General features: G+C 50.6%; 1 protein-coding gene across 1 annotated transcript in view; it reads left to right on the top strand.

Annotated features, from left to right (window-relative positions):
* The first annotated feature begins 1,421 nt into the window (after positions 1–1,421).
* Positions 1,422–16,487, top strand: part of Rassf2 (Ras association domain family member 2) — a 39,021-nt gene continuing 23,955 nt past the window's right edge. Inside the window, exon 1 of the mRNA XM_036185289.1 lies at positions 1,422–1,703. The gene's annotated coding sequence lies outside the window, so the exon portion shown is untranslated. The remainder of the gene's footprint in view (positions 1,704–16,487) is intronic.

Raw genomic sequence — 16,487 nt, 5'->3', positions numbered from 1 at the left:
GCAGATTTGGATTTAAACAGGGCCGAGGATCAGTAGTCCTGGTATTTGGAGTGTACCCCTAACTGGTGGGAAGCCAAATGATTGGTTATAAGATGACTATTTGACTCAATGGGATTCTAGCAGTGTCTTGCAACCGTCTTGAACAGCAAAGCCTTACTGTTAGGAGTCATGGCTACCCTTTGTCCGGTTCTGAGGTCATGGAAGGCCAGGTTAGAAGGGAAGAAAGAGCCCTCGGAGAAGGCTTCCTGGAGATTTACTCAGTTCTCCTAGCAGTTCTAACCCAAGAAACGCCCATACCCTCAGGTTACATTCCTCCTGGGGTCCTGACACCTGCGAAGGAAAGCAATTACCTAATACACAGTAAAGGCTCCAGGGAGAGAAATTAGTGGGGCAGGTTTGTGTTCATAGCTCAAGGGGAAGAAACTAGATGCATTTATCCATTCTTTTTTTTTTTCTTTTTTCTTTTCACAGTAGAAAAGCTGATCAGTAGCCTTCTTGTTTAGTATAGTGGGCCGTTTCCAGCACCACCCCACAGCTGCGCTTTGGGTTCAGCAAATTTGTGGCTGGCCTGGGAAAGGATCGCCGTTTATAACATTGTTTCTATGGGAGACACATTCCAAGATCCAAACAATGAGTTTAGCAGAGACTATCTGGCTTCCAGGCTTCCAGGATGCGCTTGTCGGCACTTGGGGATTTGGCTACCCTTTCTTCAACTGCTAGGTTATCGTCCTCTTCCTCTTCAGTTTGGGGACCCACTGCAAGGTCGAGGATGTATAGAATTTTGGTGAGAGGTTACCGAATCCGCAGCTGGGTGCTTCCTCCTATGCACTAGGTTCCCTCGAGGTCTAAAGATGGAGAAGAGGAGGAGGCGGGGGATGGACAAAGAAACTTGACTTCCTTCACATTACTGTCACGTCTGCTGGCCTGTGAAGTCGAAGGGGGCCCACTTAGCCCTTTAGCCGCTCAAACCCTTTCGGTAAAGAGCCCGGGTGTTAGAAAAGAAACACCACCCCACCCCACCAACTGCACATCCTCTGCTAGGAAATCTGCATTCTCTAGGCGGGCTGCTCCCTGGAACTGACTGTCACTGTGCCAGGAGAGCCTAAGAGTCTAGGCCAAATCTCCATGCCGCTTGGAGAGGGCCGGCGCAGTGGGGTGAGAGGAGCCACCTTATCCTCTTCACCCACGCCCTCCGCCCCTCCTCATTCATTCCAGCCGGTCCGGAAGAAACGCGGGCAGCCCGGGCGAGCTGGAGTGGAGTGGGGGGGATGCTGGGGGGGGGGCGGCAACGAGAAGTCACAGCATTGTCTGTCTTGCTGGGAGGGGAGAAGCCCCGCCCCCTAGAGGGGAGGGAGAGGAGGGAAGAAAGGCGAGAGAAGAGGGGTGGGTAGAAGAGAGCTACAAGGGTGACGAGTGGGTTGGTCAAGGATCGGCAGATAAAGGCAGAGCTTGGGGAGGCGGGGCGGAGGGGCCAGGAGGGCGGGGCGCCCGCCCCCAGCCGCGCTGTCGCCGCCCAGCCCGGCCGGAGCGAGCGGGTCTCGCGGATCGCTGGCCAAGCACGCTGGAACACCCCCCACCCCCGCAGCGGCGCCCCCACTTTCCAACCCCTGCGGCGCGCGCGGATGCAGCTGGCCCGGGACGCAGGCAAGACACCAGGCGTGGGGCGCGAGGAGCCGGCTATTGGCGCGGGATGCGGACGCAAGGTGCGGGCGCCGGGGGTCCTGTCTCCCCCTACCCAGCCCAAAGTTTTCCCACATAGGCCCTTGATCGGCCTGGCCGGGCCACTGAGTCTCTCCTGTCCCAGCTCGCCAATCCTCCCCAGAGCCACAAGGTGGTCCCAGGCATGCGGTCTGTCCCAGGAGCAGCGCAGACGGGCGCCCCAGCCCACTCGCTTTCCCCGGGTAGAAAGTTGTGGCTTGGAGTTCATCCTGCCGCTCTGACCCCTTGAGGTCTTTTCTGCGGTCGACACCAAATGCAGTGGCAGGAGAGTGCCCCCTCCCCGGAGCAGGGTGTCCCGAACTCCCTGGCCAAGTGGAGCGGGACAGCAGGTGCAGGCCTGGGTAGCTTAGGGGAGGGTCGGACTGTAATGCGCCCCCTGGCTCCCAGGGCAAGGGTCGTGTGGTCGTCCGGGAGCGGCCGGGGCCAGCCCGGTCCGACCGCCTTGGCCTTCAGAGTTTCAAAGCGCGCAGTGCTTAGGCTCACTTCCCGCTCCCGGGTTTCACGTCCCCCTCCAGAGCTGGTGCCTGAGGTCGCTGGAGGCCGAGCTAGGCAGGTGCTTTCAAAAGGCGGCCTCGCCACTTGTGCATCTAGAGTGCTTACTCTGCACCCAGCTCTACCCCAGCGTCCTAGAGACAGCAGAGTGGGGGTGTCCTGACAGGGACGGATCTCGACCAGCCACAGCACCCCTGTGCTTCAGTGGCAAGCTCAGTTCCAGGCTTCATAACTGCGCGCTTCAGTCCCAAACGTCTGGAAACCAGGGGATTAGAGCGACTTTTCCCTGAGAGCAGAGGCCAGGGTTACGGTAAGCAAGCACCCCCCAAGGGGAGGATGCCTATGTGAGGCAGCGGTGGACGAATGATAACTTGTGAGAGCAGTCTCTGTCCCTGTGGTCTTGGGTCTTGGGGCGGTGGGAGGAAAGAATTCGAATCACGATTCTTACAACACAGCTGCCAGATTCAGCCAGGGGACCTTTTCTGAAGAGCATGTGAACAAGGAATCTGAGGTTGATTTGTCGTACTTTCAATCCACATTTATTAAGTGGAAACTTTTCCTACAGGTGGTCTAAGGGTTAATCCTCCGTGGCTAAGCTATACCGAGTTTGAGAAGAGTGCCCCCTTCTCTCCCTTGTTCCCTTCCTCCCTTCTTTTCTGTCCTAGGGGACTGACTGTGGTGCCTTCCTGAGCGGTGCCCATTGGAGCTCAGAGGCCCTAGAGTGGGGCTGCTGAGTGGGGACAATTTTCTCCTTTGGACAAAAGCCTGATTCTTGGGACCGGCTGCAGTCTAACGGGTCTCAGGAAGGTAGAAAGGAGCATTAAACGATGGCTGAGCTTGGAGAGATGACCTTAGTTTGCAAAGAAACATGTTTCTGACGCTACAAGTGTGTGTGGTCTGCCTGGCCACCTAGGGGTATGGGCTGGTAGAATTTGAGATTGCCTGTGCTGGGAGTCTCGGGAAGCCACACCCATTCCCTCGTTAACAAATCGGAGAGTGCTGCAGAAACACAACGAAACACTGGGTTCGAACACAAATGATGAGAAGTAGCCTTGAGAAACCACCACTGGAAGACCAGGGTATCCAAGATCTCCACGCCAGCAGCACCTGTGGGATGGCCTGCTTGGCCAGGGCATGCGCTCTCTCTACTTCCCGCGGTTTCTGCTGCCAGCATCATCCCCACTTTGCCCAGGCCGATGTCCCTGAGCCCCTGACCTCCAAGCACACCTCTCTTCATCTCAGTCTGGCTTCTCTTTAGAGGTGCCCGCTTTGCCTCTATTTTGTGGTATTTTAGGGGGAGGGCAGTGGATGCCACACCTTGTTTTCAGTTTTCTTCCTCATTCTAACGTTTGGGTCCATGTGCAGCATCTCAGGGGCCCGCTGGTTTCACTTTGGCTTCTTTCCTGGTGCCTCAGCGTCAGGCTCCTTGTCTGACTGTGTGCGTGTGTGAAGTAAGTGTGTAAGTTACTTCGGAATGGCTAAGGATCCCGGCTAGAGATGCCCAGGCGGTACCTTGGCATCTCTCCGCTACTTCTCATTCGGGCTGGACTCCCTCTGTCCAATCACAAAAGAACCTGAGCTGATGGCTGCTTTTAGTCCTCTTTGGGGTTCTTAGGCAGGAAGTGTCCTCCCAGCTTGGGAGGAGATGGAGGTGGATAGCGCAGAGCAGGACTGCCAGAGTCCTCAGGAAAGGCTGACAGGGAATAGAGTGGGAGTTGTCCTGAGAACAGCCTTCGGGCCTGCCCAAGCCTCCTTTCCTCTCCTCCAGTGAAAACCTGCTTGTCATGTGCTTGGAATAGAAAATGCCCTGTCTCTGATCTCAAGTCTCAGCTGCCAAGAGCTGCCCCAGCTGTGTTTATGATGCCAGGGCAGCAGTCCTTCATGCTATTTCCTGACGCCCTTCACAATGTGCTCCGTTTATTTACCCCAATGACACACACACTGTCACATATAAACACCTCCCTGACTCCTCCAAGTTTTTATTTTGGTTGTTCATTTTTTGTTTTATTTTGTTTCTCTGTGTAGCACTGGCTGTCCTAGAAACTCATTGTGTAGACCAGGGTGGCCTTGAACTCCCAGAGATCCTCCTGCCCCTGCCTCATAAATGCTGGGTCTAGAGGCTAAAATCACATGCCATTACTACACAGCTAACTCCCAGAAGAATTTTTTAAAGTCCTTAAGGCAGGGTAAGCTCACCCCTTAAGCCTGTGACTGCCAGTTAGTGTATCCTCAGAGGACATGGCTGTCGGGGGTGGGGGGGAGCGGATGGAGCAGTGGGTACAATAAACATGTACATGCTTAGTCTCCACAGAGTGGGTCACTGCTGATCATCCCTGGATGAAGAAACCAGAGCCTATAAGCACAACTTGATGCAGTTGCTTGGGTTAGTAGTTTGGGGGTTCTGTGGACTCCTGCTCAAGGCAACTGTGGCTGAACCAGAGAGTGAAGGCCATTTTTCTAATGACTTCCAAGTCCCCCCTTCCCCACTGAACAGCTGACAGAAAGATACCCTGTGTTCTCTTTGGCTGTGTCAACCCAAAGTGTTTGGCAAAGTAGGCATATCCCATCCCTGTGTGGTTTTACCAATGGTTGGCAGCGAATCATGCTTGTTTAGTTAACTGCTCCTTTTTATAGGTAAAATGGGTTGGGAGTTTGTCTAACTTGCTTTTATTTTCTAGCTGAAGGATATGGGTCATGTTGTAGATCTGGTCAGTGTCTCCTTCTGTGCCCTTGGCTTCCCCCAGTGACTGATGGGAGGGGTTATGTAAATACACCCCAGTCCCCTTGCTCTGATGGGATTACTTTGGGACATGTCCTGTGCTGTCTCTAAAGTTCCTTCTTGGAACACTCTTCCAACTGCTCACAGGAATAACTCTTTCTCTTTTTTCCTTCTTTTAAAGACTTTTTATTCTATGAGTATAGATAAATTCCTGCATTGTATGTGTGTGCACCAAGTGAGTGCTTGGGGTCCCAAGAGGTCAGATAAGGGCATTAGATTTCCTGGAACTGGAGTTACACATGGTTGTGAACTGCCATGTAGGGGTAGAAATTGAGCCCGGCCTAGACAGCAGCCAGTGCTCTTAACCACTAAGCCATCCATCACTGTGTCCCCCTTCTTGCCTCACATACCCATCCTCCTTACACTTGAACTTGAATTCTTGTCTCTGCTTCTGGGGGAACTCCACCTAAAATAGATGTTAGATTTTAGTTTAAAATTCATAAGATGGAAATTCTGATAGCTATTCCCTGGTGATATTCTGAAGACAATGAACTGTCACCTACCATCAGAAAAGGGCCTGGCACACCTCAAGCCTTCAGGAAAACATTTCCTATTCTTTGATGGATACGAAGGAGGCTGTGATAGGTCTGAGAGTGTGTGATGGTGGAACATGGAGAATTAGGTTTAGAAAGAGAAGCTGTTAGGTGTGAAAATGGAGGTCAGCATCTCAGGGGTGCATAGCTAGGTTGTGATCAGTGATACACCATAGCATTGTAATGGCTAGCTCTCAGAAGTGGGGTGTGGGGAAGCCTTGCTTTGAGGTGCTCGCCTGTTTCTGTAGTGTAAATATTCCTAGTATAGCTGGTTCTTAGCTATTAGCGTGGCGTCATTGAACACTGAGTTGGCCAGAATGAAGACATGTGACACCTTTGGCCATAGCTGAGCTGGGATACCCCAGTCATCTCACTTTCAATTGTATGCACCGAGATGGGGAGGATTATGACTGTCCTGGGTGTCCAAAATTTCTCCTGACTTGACTGAATCACCGTGTGAGACAATTCTGGGGACCTAAGGTGGTTATTGAGACATTTACACTGAGTCTTTCTGGGCCTTTCTTCCACATCTCAAAGGCAAGGGATTAGGTGGTTCTCTTCTAGCCCTGGGTTTCCTTAGGAAGGGTCCATTGCATTTTAAGGATATGTTTACACATTTACTCAAAACTGAAATTTTGAACAACAGAAAGCTTTTCCAAAAGCATGTGTACATCCTCACAGGCGTGCATCCCTGGGCACCTTCCAAGAGGTGCTAGGGTCTCCTGCTGGATAAGAAGTTCAGTGGACATTGTCCCAGGATGACCCCGCCTGCCCTTCATGGCCCACGCAATATGTGAGGCCAACGAAGGCCTGGGAGGGGAGGTTAGGACGGATTCTGTGGAAAAGATAGTCTAACTCCCTGAACACTATGCAGTTTCTTAGGAAGCCAAGAGGAGTTGAAGAAAGATCCATGTGGAGAGCAGAGTTTTGGAAGACAATTTTTCATATCCTTGGAGTAGCTCACTCTCTCTGTTTGGACAACCTTCCTGATGGAGCCCCTGACTGAGCACTCCACTAAGGCTATAATTGGACCAAGTGCTTGGGGATGTCCCTTGAGTCATTGTTTACAATGCCTACAATCTCCAGTTAGTTAATTATGGTATGGAATATCATGTGGCTTCAAAACTAAAGGTTACGGATGTGCATCTGTAAACATGGACAGATACTATGTATTTCTAAGAAGGAAGCTACCAGGCAGGGTACTGCTTTTGTGAAACATGCCATCCATTTAGATTTGTGTCTGCAAGGATGGACGACAATGCGCTGATGGCAGGTCTGTCTACGTGGCAGAACTTTGAGAGATTTTGATTTCCAATCTTCTTTTTTCTAGATGGAATAGCTTTACATTTTAAATGCCCCATTGAAAACTGCAAAAATTATCCCTTTGATGGTTTTTATGTGTACAATTCAGTGTCAGCAAGCCCATTTGCAATCTTGGTATGTAGAACCCTTCAATAGTCGTTCCCTTCCCGCTCTCCTCAGTGCCTGGCTATCACTATTCTACATATTGTCTTTATGAATTTGCCTGTTCTAGGTAGACTCTATATAAACAGGATATTCTGATATTTGTCCTTTTATGATTATCATTCCATATTAAGCTTTCTGCTTATCTACATTTTAAAAAATACAAGCAAAATGTGCATATTATTTATATAATAGTAAAGAAAGCCCCAGGAGAGAGGTGTGGTATTTGGTGTTTATGGTTCATTGCATGCAGGGCCACAGGACCCTGGCCAATCTCCCTGACCTGGGACAGGTGTCATGCTCCACCTCCATCCATCTCAGCCTAGAAGGATAGAAGTAGATGGTTGGAGCTGAGGTGTACAGCCCTGCTGCCTGGGAGCTGGAGATAGCTGGGTTTAATGGTTGCTAGCTACCGTGCCTCAGGCGCTTGCAGCTGAACTGTCTTACCCCAGGATTATCTGTGTGGGTGGTGAGTTGGGAAGGCGGGTCAGTAGATGTCTTCTCGTGAGTGAAATTCAGTGATGGGGATGTTAAGACCAACTTCGTTAAATATGGACTCTCAACTGTTCTATGTTAAGCATCTTTTGTGTGTTCCAAACCCTGTGGCTGACCTGGACTCGCTGAATGCCTCTCGTGGTGACCTGGGTATGCCTACTGATGCTTTGATTACAACATGGTCTGGGGCACAAGGGGGACTTTAGTTGGTGGGGTCCATGAAGCTTCGGGTATTCTGAGGAATTAAGTAATAGCTGCAGATGATAGGTACCCTATTTATGAAGTTCTATGCAGGATCACCTGGACCACGGGGACATTCAGGGTGAGAATCAGTCTGCTGCGCCATGTGGAGGGTCAGCTGTGGTGTGGGAGCAGTTCCAGGAAACGTGTACTTTGAACTGGAACTGAGGTGAAGGTGGTCAGGAGGCTGAGGTGCCGAGGACTGGGAAGCCTCGGGTACTCCAGGGTCACTGAATGGGTCAGGATGCTTTTCTAGGAGGAAAGCCTTAAGATCCTTACAAAGGGAGGTCCTGTTGGGCCCATGGGCCTTCACTGCATTGATCAAAGGTAGATCTGGGAAGCCTCTTGGGAAGTCTCTGTATCTGGTTCTGCCTTTTCATCTGCCTGGTGGGAAACTGCTTTTACATCCCAGGCACTTAGGGAACTGTGAAGCCGATTCTATAGAAGTAGCCATTGAGGACCCAGAAGAGGCTCTATTTCTCATGGTGCTGATTTTCCTTGTAGGGCTAGTCAGCTGATAACAGGGTAAGCAGAGCAGGTGTGACTATGATGCTGTGGAGGATTTCCCTTGGAATGCAATGGAAACCCCAGATGTGCAGTTTTTTTTCTGGTGCTGGGAGATCGGCTGTATGATGCTGCATTTTCCTGTGTTCATGGTAGGTCATTATGTTTGTGAAGAGGTGGGTTAGATACCCTGCTGTGGCTGGCTGCCTGGAGGCCCTTCCCTTAGTCTAGGGAACCTGTAGGCTCTGGGAACAAAGGGAGTCGGCCATCCTGGCTTTTGACTTTTCACCCTGACCTCAGGTAAAAAGTAGAGGAAACCCCAAGATTCGAGTATACAAAGTTCAGATTCTCAGCTTCTAGCACCAAAAAAGGAAGCCGTGTGGGGTTCCCTTCAGGAAGGGGATGTGAAGTCAGAGGTGAGTTTCAGTGTGGCCAGTGACTTGGAAACCATGCTGTAAACAGGACGTGTGGCCCTCACAGAAACCTATCATGGGAGGAAACCAGAGGCAGTCCTTCCTTACCTGCTCGGGTCAGTTGGCAGGTCTGCTGAGCTGGGGGCCAGCTCGTCGATGGGAAGGGAGGACCAAAGACTGGCCCAGAAGGGAGTTCAACTGGCCTTCTAGGGAAGACTTTTAAATTACCCTATAAAATAGCCTTTGCTTTTGAGAAATGCAGGTCAGGAGTGTTTCCTCTTAGGCACGTCTCCCCAGTACCCCCTAACCACTTTGAGACAAACAAATCCCAAGAAATTTCTATCATGGTTGAGTTTCAGTTCACGGGGCGGCGGGTGTGTGTGTGTGGGGGGGGTTAAAATACATACACTGTGACACTGTGACAGGGCCCCTCCGCATGTCAGCAAAGGGTCTGTGCTCCATGGGGTTGTGATGAAGCGCTTCCCTCCAGGGTCTGTATGTAATGGGGGGTGACCACCAGCAGCCTAAGACTCTGCTCTCCTGAGCCAGTCTGGATTCTCTCATCTACCTCGTCTACAGTGGGTGGCACAGCTTCTAAGCAGAGTCCAGAGTGGTCTTGCCCATATGCTGGGAGGGGCCTGCTGAACAGAGAGACCATGATGCATGGGGCCTTGTTTGTTTTCCTCACCCAGGGCTCAAACGCTGGATCACACCCCTTTCGTGCAATCCTGTTTCAATACAGCTGTGATGCTTCAGGCATCTCTCTGTAGGGAGGTCTCCATGCTCAAAGGGGTTTAGAGCACTTCCGGTACCCTGCACCAACAGAGGGCCTGGGAGCATACAGGTCTCCCAGACCTCACACTGTGCTCCTCACCTACAACCTCTGTGATACGCTTCACAGTCAACCTTCAAGGATAAGTACTTCCCTGAGTGAGTTCTGTGAGCTGCCTGCCTAGTAAATTAGCCAGACTGGAGGAGGTGTTGTGGAATCCTGATTGGTAGCTACCCAGTTGGTCAGAAGCATGGGTTCTGGGTCTTGTGACTGGCATATGAAGAGAGGGGATGGTCTAGGGCATTGAGTCCCCACCTATGAGACCCAGTGCTGCCTCCAAAGATAAACTAGTGTCAGGACTTAACTGGACTAGGGGACACTAGATGTCCAGAACTGATTGCCACTTGCTGGTGGGAGAAATCCCACTATCTCAAGGCTTGAATGGGGTATGGCAAGGAAAAACTCTGACATGTTGCCCTGGACCCCCCCATATACATACACCCATACATACACACCACACTCAGCTCTCTCACCCTCATTTCACATCCTGTAACACTCTACACACTCACACTGTCGTGCCTATCTTTACACACACCCTCTCTTACACACCTATACCCGTACCTTCATATCTACTTTTTCTGTTAGAGTTTTTTTTTTAACTTCCTTCATGGTCTTTTTTTAGTTTGTACCATGCTGTTGTTTCCTCATAAGAGATGAAGGGCCTCTGAGTTTTCCTTCCATAAACATCCATTGAGAAGGCGGAGAAGCCTTCGGATGCCCGAGGGATGTCCCTCTATAAACAAGCTGCTGTTCTTCTGGCCAGGCTGATTGTCTAGATGTCTCAGGGTGGCTCCAGTCACTCACTTGGCCAGTCTCTGCTGCTGTGGAGCAGGAAGCAGGTGTTCGGGGCCTCAGCTTCACTTCCTGAGATCTCCTGCAGTAGCTGTGCTGGGGAATTCAGACCTGAATGTGCAGGGCCTGAGTCAGAGGCCCAGGTGGTGTGGAAGAAGCTGGCCTTTGCAGCCCTAACTGCTAGGGGAATCCCAGCCCAGCCCCCTGCGGTGGCGGCTCAGTTCTGCATCTGCCCAGGGGCCCATGGGAGTGAGGTGGCCTGGATAGGACCTGTGCCTTTGCTAGTAGTAGTGGAGGCTTTTTTTCTGAGGGTAGGGGTGGGAATAAGGGACTGAATGTGGGGCGTGTGATGAAGGAAAGTAGTTTATTCTCTTGACCATTGCTAGGATTGAGGTTCGGTTTGCTGTGATTGCCAGGCCCATGGTCCTGGACAAGGAGCTTTATGCTCTGCCCTGGGCCTGGCTCTTACGGGTCTGCCTCTCCCACAGCCTGTTTGCTGGACCACTCCCTTCCATCTTCCCTTCTCCTAACACTCTCAACCTCTGTTGGCTGGTGCCGGACCCAGCCTTTACTGTCTCACTGGCTGAGACCGGCTCAGCCAGGCACTGCACCAGGAACACTGGGCTCTGTGTGACCTTTCATTTCTTCTCTGATGCTTCTTCGTTTGTGGTGTGTGGGGTCAACGCATTTTCCTCCTAGTCAGAATCTCCCGCGTTCTCTCCCACCTCCCCCATTCGCACCCCCCCACCCCCCACCATGCGGTCCTTGGTGACTAACTCTTCTGCTTTGCCCTTTAATCTCTCTCCTGTAGCATTCACCAGGCTTCCGATGCTCTCCTCCTCTGGACCGGATGTGGCCGGAAGATGTACTGAACCTTCCCACTGTGCTCCCACCTCAGGGTCTAAGCATGACTGCCGAGGTCTCAAGGCTGTCTCCTAATGTTTAACATTCTAAAATGTTTAAAGAGTAAAAAGAGTAGAGCTTTGTGTGGGATTTTTTTTTTTTTGGCGGGGGAGCTGAGGATTGAACCCAGGGCCTTGTACTTGCTCCGGGCAAGCGCCCTACCACTGAGCTACATCCCCACCCCAGTGTGGGATGCTTTTACCACTGCTCAGCTCCAGCCCTCCCTGTGGTGCCGTGTGCTGCCAGGGAACTCAGGTGCCAGCTGCCAAGGATGGAGGTCGTCTGAGGAAGGATGGAGAGTAAGCAAGTCTCAGAAAGGACACAGCCTGGCCAGGAAGTGGGCCCCGCCTCGGCCAAGGCATGTAGACGAAGGCCAAGGGTTGGAAACCTGAATTTGCTCGTGCAAAGTTGTGAAGCACTGTGTGGAATCCCTTGTCTTCTGTCGATCTTGGCAGGGCCTCAGCCCGCAGCTCAAGTCTCCTTCCTTGAGTGGTGCAACGCCGCTGGGGCTTCCTGTTTGCCATCCGCTCTTCTTCCTGCCCGGTGTGAGGGGGCTGGAGCACAGAGGGCCTGGCACTGTCCCCTCTCTGCTCCAGCCCCTCCATAAAGCTATTATCCTCTCAGGTGACCTGACCAGTTAGTCTTTAGCTCTGTAGTCTGAAGCACTGTGTGGTTGCTCTCAGGGAGGGGGGGGATAGTGTACAGAGGAGGGGTAAAGACCAGCCCCCAAAGGGGAAGCGGAGCCTCTAGCAAGCATTTCCTTTGCATCAGGCCAGAGCCTGGGGCAAACTTTCTCCCTTCTAGTTTGCAAGAAGAGGTGTTGGCACCAGCTCTGTGCCTGCACATCACGGTCCCTGGAGATGTTCTGTTGACTCCTTTCTCTTTGGAAGCATAAGTCACAGGGAGAGATGCTAAATGCCAGCTCAGTTCTCTTTGAGGCAATCCTACTCTTTCCTGTTTGAAACACATTTGGTGTCGTCCTGGGTCTGCACAGCTCTTTATCAGATTTCACAGTGGCTCTTCTCCGGATCCATGCTGGTCTGATCTGGAGAGGCTCCCAAAGACACTGCTAATCATCAGTTTTTCTTGTGGCCTGGACATCATGGTTTTTGGAAATAATCCCTCCACTGTCCTGTTCCCTGACCCTCGGGTGCTGTGTACTGAATGCTACCTTACCTTATCCCTTCATGGCAGCTGAGGTGGGGATTGGGTGGGGCCTGGTTCCTGCCACACATCCAGAAAGACGGTTAGAAAAGGAAATGAGCAACAGCTACCAAAGGGGACTGTCCACCTGCCTCCCTGTGGGCTGTCCCACCAGGGTCCTACCTTTCTGTCCTGTATCTGCTTTTCTTCTCCTGGGTCTTTCCAGTGGAGAAATAGGAGAGACAGACTCAGGGCTGAGATGGAACCAGAGTGCACTTCTGGGCTCCCTGACAGCAGGGAGTAAGGGCGCCAGCATTGGAAGGAAACAGGACTAAGAAGAGAAGGATCTCACTGTCTTTGGAGGGAGCTGTGACCTTTCTCAGGTCCGGGGCTTTCTTGAGGCCTGGCCTCTGCTCTTCTCATGGGAAGCTGAGCCTGTAAGTTTCTCAGGTTTGAGCAGCCCCTCACTGATTCTGTGGAGCCTGGTGTGAGAGGCTGGAAATGCCTTGCGCCAGGCTTGTGAAAGGGAAGAGGGAAGCTTCTTGGAAGGTCAATGATAATGTCATCGCTGGCAGGTCTGTCCCTAACCTACCACCTGGCTGCTCAGAGCACCAGGCCTGCTTTGGGGGAACAGCTGCTTTACCACAGCCAAGCCAGGAGTATCTAATTCCAGACATGGCTTGGTATTGTAACCAGAGTTTTAGGGCAAAAACCTGGCTCTGCAGCCATGACTGGCTGGGCTCAGTCACCATCCCACTTAAAGAGAAGACCAGTAATGGCAAAAGTCTGCATCATCAAGCAGTCTGTTGTGAGGTTGACCACTGTCTGGATTCTGGTCCTTGTGGTGGTCATGCCTTGAGGGGTTCAGAGCGGTTGCTTTAGGATACATCTCCCACTGATGGTTGTCACCCTCCCAGGGTGGCCCATCCCGTGAGGCTTTTGCTATTCCTAGAATCCACAGCGACTGCAGGTTTCCCACAATGACTTGTTTCTGTGCCTTCAGCCTTGAAGAGGGGTGAGCTAGGTGGTCAGACACTCCTTGAGTGACTAGCAGGCTCGTGCAGAGTCCAGAGTGAGTTTGACCCAAAGTCAAACATAGTGAAGGCAGAAGCACCAGCTTTTAGACAGTATCTAGTTACTTACTGATCTCAAGCAAGGAGTGCATGCCTTTTAGACAAAGCTGTTTCTAAAAGTGCCTGTTGGGTGTGGTGGATATTGCTGGTACCATCTGGACCTCTTTTGCTATTGCGTGTGGAGTGTATTTCCCATGTATGTCTTAGCTTGTCCTATCCTGAGACTGGCTCATGCATGGAATGCCTGGGAGGTTGCTCTTCCTCCCCAAGGGGCGGGGCTTTTGGCTAGTGATAGCACTGATGTCCCTGGACAATTCCTTGCTGTTCTTCACACTCCAGGGCCCCTATGGGAGCTGGCAACTGCTTGTCTCCAAGGGAATCAGCATCACCCCTTAGCTTCCTCCCCTGCCAGCCCAGTCACATGTTTCTCTGGAAGAAACCCCAAGGGAATCCCTCACCCTGAGAGCAAGTTCTCCTTCATGGCTGCAGTTGAGCCCAGGCTCTCTGTTGCAGGGGTGATCATTCCTGGGAACCTGGACAAGGGAGGCCTCAGGATGGGAGCAGCTGGCCTAAGAGGGTAAAGAAGGCCCCACCAGGTGGTTTTTGTATCATAGCTGTTAAGTACTGTAAGGAAGGGCAAGCTGAGGGTGACAGCCTGTTCCTCCAGCACTGTCCAGGCCATAGGTGGCTGGGTGAGTTCAGAAGGTAAGGGAAATTTGGATTAGGATTTAGAGAACACAGGAGCTTGCCTGGGTCTGAGTTGAAAATGAAAAGCAGGCCTAGGAGCTTCTCTGTGGTTGAGCTGTGATCATGGTCAGTGACCAAGGAAATATCTTTTGGAGGGACATTCTCTTGGGTTTAGGGAGGGAAGGTGTGACCTTGATGTGTTTTTAAAGCAAGCAGGCAAGAAGTCATGATTGTTCTCCATTTGGGACAAACTAGGCCCCTTTGACAAGCTGGGTAGCATGATACAGGAGTTTGATACTGCTAAGGAGAATCTAGAACAGTCTGCTGATGTATGGAAGCAGTACCAGAGGGAAATCTGACTGGTTGGTGTTCTCATGGTTGGTGGTTCATGGTGAGTTCACCGTGGGGCCTGTGTGGCCTGTGTCCAACAGTAGTCACATTTCCAAATATCTAAGCAGACATGCTCAGTATTTAGGGGACATGTTAGCAGCTCCATGTTAGTAATTGTTTGGGTGAATTCTGCTCTCTCTCTCTCCCCCCCCTCTTTTCCTCTCTCTCTCTCTCTCTCTCTCTCTCTCTCTCTCTCTCTCTCTCCCCCTCCCTCCCTTCTTTCCCCCCTCTCTCTTTCAATCTCTCTCTATCTTTTGAGACAGGACTTTTCCATGAAGTCCTGGCTGACCTGAACTCTCTACATAGACCAGGCTGGCCTTGAACTCACAGAGATCTTCCTGCCTCCGCCTCCCATGTGCCAGGATTAAAGGCGTGCGCCTCTACACCCTGCTTGCCCTTTCTTTCTTGTCCCTTTTCTTCCCCCCTTTCTCTCCTTTCTTCTCTCTCTCCTTCCCTCTCTTTCATCTTTTCTCAGTGTTGTAAGTCAGAGGGAGTTTCTGCCCTGTACCTAGGATGTGATGTGCCTAGCTGATGTAGCCCCTGTCTTTCTTCGTGTCTTTTCTACAAAGACATGGCAACCCCCAGTTTGGTCCCAAGGCATTGTGGGACATGATGCTTGTAAATGATTCCTCCAAGGCATTTGGAGTACAGCAACCTACAAATTCTAGATAATAACAGGGAAGACAGGAGGGTTACCACCAGGAGCTAACATGTCCCTCTTTCAAAGGCATAGAAACTGTGGGTAACCCTCAGAAGAGGAAGTCTCCAGTTGAACCCACATTTCTACTCCACCAACCATCTTCCTTTGACCCTTCTCTTGTCAGAAACTTAACTCTAAATTTAACTCTAAATTTCCATTCCACTGTTACAATGTGTCTGGGGCTTGCCCTGCAGTGTGTGTGTGTGTGTGTGTGTGTGTGTGTGTGTGTGTGTGTGTGTGAACTTAGCTTTATCTTTCCAGCTGGGTGGGAGTAGTTAGGGATCTGGAGAGATGGTTGGAAACTCTGTAAAGAGAGATGCAGATCGTGGAAACATGGGAAGGAGATGGTGGGTCCTGCAACCATCTACTGCATGTCAGTTCAACAACATGGTAGCCTACGGAAGTATTCTCCTTACACCCCAAGAATTGTAGAAACAAGAAAAAAAGAAATGTGAGGAGAAGGCAGGCCTAACATGAGTCTGAAGGGCAGGCTTCTTATGCAGCGAGAACAGCAGACCATTTCTGGCTGTGCCCGTGGTGAGATTGCCACGAGCTAGAAAGAGTGTGAGGCCCTGGAGAACCTCTGCAATTGGGGCTGCCAGGTGACTTGATTCTATTGACCCGGCAAGTAAAAATGGTCACGAGAGAGGCGGAAAGTTTTTCAAAGATTTATGAATAACTTGAATTGATAAGGCCCTTTCCGTATTAAAGGTGTTAGCCCTTTGTTGTATGCATTGTGAGTATTTCCTCCTATTGCCTGTTGACTTCCTATGGAGTTAAAAATTGTGTTTCTAAACAGAAGTTGAAAACCTTGATAGTTTTTTAAAATTATTATGTTTCTGGATTTTAAATCTTGACTGGGAAAATTTTTTTTCCTTCCTCCTATCTAGTTTAACACACACACACATATCAAATTCTTTCACCATTTTATGATTTTAATATTTAAATTTCTGTGCATGTATAATCTTTCGGTGGAAGGCATAAAAGAGAATTCATTTCCCATCTCCACGTCTTCCCTCTCCAAAGGCCAGCCAGCCCTCTAGTGACACTTTTGGCTACTTTGTCTTTTTCTGTTACTTAAAGATGCTGCTCACATTCTGTGTTTCCAGATATATTTGGGTCTAATTCTGGAAGTGTATTGTTTTGTTGATCTGCCTATTTTGTCTCTAGTATCAAGTAGATTTTAATAACTACATGGAAACCTTCTATTCTCTAATTGGTATTCCCAGTAGGTTTAAGAGGATGTGGTATCAAAAGGGAACTGTCTGAAGAGCAGGGTAGATTGCTTTCAGATGCAAAACAAAATTACTAAATTATAGGTTATGATG

This window comes from Onychomys torridus, chromosome 4 (genome assembly GCF_903995425.1).
Source record: "Onychomys torridus chromosome 4, mOncTor1.1, whole genome shotgun sequence".
Classification (NCBI taxonomy): Eukaryota; Metazoa; Chordata; class Mammalia; order Rodentia; family Cricetidae; genus Onychomys; species Onychomys torridus.
The sequence above is the reverse complement of the archived record's forward strand: the minus strand, read 5'-3'. Positions and strand labels throughout refer to the sequence as shown.